Source organism: Lepisma saccharinum, chromosome 7 (genome assembly GCF_977018435.1).
Source record: "Lepisma saccharinum chromosome 7, izLepSacc3.1, whole genome shotgun sequence".
Classification (NCBI taxonomy): Eukaryota; Metazoa; Arthropoda; class Insecta; order Zygentoma; family Lepismatidae; genus Lepisma; species Lepisma saccharinum.
Window position 1 is genome coordinate 63628804 of NC_139235.1, and position 3872 is coordinate 63632675.

Below are 3872 nucleotides of genomic sequence, written 5' to 3' on the forward strand. Positions count from 1 at the left end.
TGTTCCTCTTGAAGGGGAAAACTATGTAATGGTCGGATTGACTATTACTAGTTTTTGTATTATTGTATTAATTAATTGCTGGCCAGCTACAAGGTGTAGGGTTAAGTAATATGTTTCCATGACTGTACTTTTATGTTATTATTGCATGTAAGTGTATGTGCTTAATGAATTGTGCTTTACTGGATATTAGATTCCCCTGTTTTTATCTCCCCAGTTGGGGGAGCTAGCTGTCTTTCAAAGGACCGTTACAGTGGAATTTTCCTGTCCTACGGGGTCCACATCCACGGACGTTTACCCCGACTATAAAAAAGGTCAGTGGGCTTTAGCAGAAAACAGTGTTTCCCCATTGATCGACGAAGAGGAACGTCTCCTCAAGTTTAGTCCACTTTTGGTGGCTAGACTTAATATAATAATGTAGCATTTGGTGTAAGCCAACCCCTGTTGCTGTCCCAAGTTCCTTTTTAGAAAAAGCCTTGAATATGTGGATATTTCCGTATTGAATAATTGATGCCCATAAGAAAGAGTGAAGGTGTAAGGAAACGCACTGTAATGAACGGAATATCGTTTAAGATGAGGGTAGGCCCGCAGAGATAGTTATGCTAATTCTGTGGTAAAGGAAGTGCCGATGGTGTAAGCCATAGGTGCGCAATTATGTTGAATTAAGGAAATTGGTTGATTATGTAACTGCACAAACGGAAACGCTATGTAAATATGTATATATATAACAACGTATAATAAACCAATATAATCCTACTAGAAATGTTATGATTTGCTGAGTTAACTCCAGAACTATGGTACTGTCCATTTTAAACCAAATATTTATTCACTTGCTGTACATGTGTAACGAACCAGGGACTAAAAAATATAAATTGTTATGTGAAACCCCCCATTGTAATTCCGGCGCATATGCATATGCTCGCATATGCTCGCATATGCTCGCTTGGCACCCAGGGTTAGGTGGAAGGAGAGATTGAAATGATAATACAAGGGTAGTAATCCAGATGAACGGATCGAAACGAGGGATAGGGGGCTGAACTTTCACAAGATGTGACATTTACTGTTGTTGAAGTTTTTACCATCGAAGCAAGGAGCGAAGTTATAAATATGGCAACACAGGCGCACTCGGACACGAGCGAATGGGAAGCGAGAGGAGAAAATGAATGAATGTTAATTTTACTTCAGAGGCGATTCCTCCATGTACGAAGTGAGGAACTTCCTACAGTTCATTTATACTTGCTTCCAGTTCTCTACTTTTTAGGAGTTTAATAATAATGCGTTATAAAATTATGAGCTCAATGTACGTACAATTGACTAGGTTATAGCGCTCGTCCCCAACGAAACCTCACTTTTCTTCAAAGAAAGTTCCGAAAGATCAGTTTTCCCCCTAACAACCACATGTCAGGTCCACGTGCAGTGCAATAAATCGTCCCCTGAAATCTTTCCCACCAATAGCGTCCGTCCAAGAAATGACAGCTCTCGTTAAGTCCACGTGGACTAAATGAGATGTTGCTAATTCAGTTTCTTTAGAGATTTCTAAACGCGAGGTTGCGGTTCTCTATCTTTGCTAGGTTGTGTTATTGTGTTTTGCTAAATTTTTATGCAATATAAAGACCTTGGTAGTAAAGCGTCACAGTGAATGAATGGATGTCTAAACACTGCAGGCAAAAGTGACAACAGCGCTTTGCCGAAAATCAGGTGGTGGCTCGAAACCAGATACGGATTCGGTCGGCTTCCTCTGGGGTTCTGTCAAAGATGCCAAACTGGTGATACGTTCAGGACCAGCAGTATAGCTACTGTCAAGAGTTGACTGGTGCCGCTCCTTCCAGCCACACCCAAAGGAGGATGGACACACAGGTTTTAAAGATCCAGCGAGAAAACATCGAGGGGTTCCTCAATCAGTGGTGCCAACACCATCAAAATGGTACTAAACGTAGCACAGTTTGATCTTCGTTGGTCCCTAGCATCCTGCTTTTGGCATAATGGTCAAATCTAGCATAATCTGCAAACGCAAGTCCCTGGGAGAGGGAAATTGAATTCAAAGGAATAGGTTTTCAGGAAATAGAAATAAAGTTACGTCAAAATATTATCTATACTTCACCAGCGGACTTGTTTCAAATAAAAGGGTGTATGGATACACAGCGGCGCGCTCTTTTTACAACCATGCGACAATTCATCCTCTACATTTTCTTTATCCTGTCGATTTTGTTCCTGAGGAGATTTTACGGCAGTAAATCGATAGATGGTTGGGAAACAAACCATTTTCTCAAACCGTTTCAAGTTCTATGATGAACCCATTTAGTTTGTTGAGCCATTCTACACAATTTTGTGTAGTAAATAATAAGTAACGCAAGTACAAAACTCGAATAGTATATACATAATTGAACATAAAACTGCAGTTTTCAGAATAGTAAATAATAATAAATCCTAGCACAATTTAGAAGCATTTAGCATAATTACAGAGTTTAAGCAGAACTTTTTATTATCCTCAATTCACACGACAGGGTAAGGTGACAAAATCGAAATTCTTGCAAACTCTGAAATATCTTCAATACTATTTTCGTTGGTTCCTATAGGTTAAAAAAAAAAAAACTCATAGTTCAAGGGGGTGTTTACCTTAGGTGTTTACCCGTGTTTGATCCTGGGAACATCTTGCGATGAGCGGGGCTCCACCATGTTTTTCCCCATTTGACTCCATGGTTTTGAATTACCGGAAACTTGTCCCTGCGAGTTTCAGGCAATTAGCGATGAGGGATGTGCTTCACTGTGTTTTTACCCTTATAAGGGTAAAAACACAGTGCGGCACAAGGACCCTTGCTAATCGAAAGAACCCCGGTCAAGCCATAAAAATGTCAGGATATAATGAATGAACCAGATGTCGGACAGGCACCTCGAACAAGCCTCTCCCACTCAAACTGGTCCCCATTCTTTCCGTTGAGCGAAACTCTGTCAAAAGAAACTGGGAAAATGAGGAGGGTGTCTTCCACGAAGGGGAGAAGTGACCTTGAGTGGACCTATCACAGGACCTTCCACTTGAAACAAGAGACCCAAGATCAAACCGTGTTTGATCTTGGGAACCTCTCGCGATGAGCGGGGCTCCACTATGTTTTTCCCTATTTCACTCCATGGTTTTGAATTACCGGAAACTTGTCCCTGCGAGTTTCTGGCAATTAGCGATGAGGGATGTGCTTCACTGTGTTTTTACCCTTAGTGTGGGATGTCATGTTGCTTCTTGGTCTTAGTTTTTGATGTTTGCGAAATGTTTAATCATTAATCAATGGTGTTACGTTAATGATTTTTGAACAAGGATGTGCTGTCTGCAGGTGGGTTTAAGGGTGGCCAAAATTTATTTCATGGTGGTCGTAGTGCTAGGGAACTCATTTTAAGGTGCAGTACCTTTCCAAAAATATAGCTGTTTTCATGCCGATCGTTTGAGATATGTATTGTAAAGTATGATACGTATAAGTAAAATGAACACACTTTGTTGCATCTTTTGGCATACTGTCCCGATTAGCCATACTGTGCATAAAGTGAACTTAAAACACGAACTTAATCAATCAATCCGATTACATAGGAAATAAATCCGCTGTAGTTGCTTTGGAACTTTCGTCGGCTTGAAAATACTTTATTTTTTAAAGATAGTAATATTGTCTAATTAATAACAGTAATAAGATTTATCTACACTAAATTTCTAACTGAGCGTATTAGGAGGGTCAAATTGCGCACGCCTATGCTGTTGAAAATCTTTGTTTCCTTTTTCCAACATTCGATCTCTCCCACGTTTTTGTGTATTTTATCATTCTCTCCTGCTCTCTTTTTCTCTATTATTTCTATATTTTTCTCTCTATTTTCTCTATTCTTTCCTTCTCCTTTTT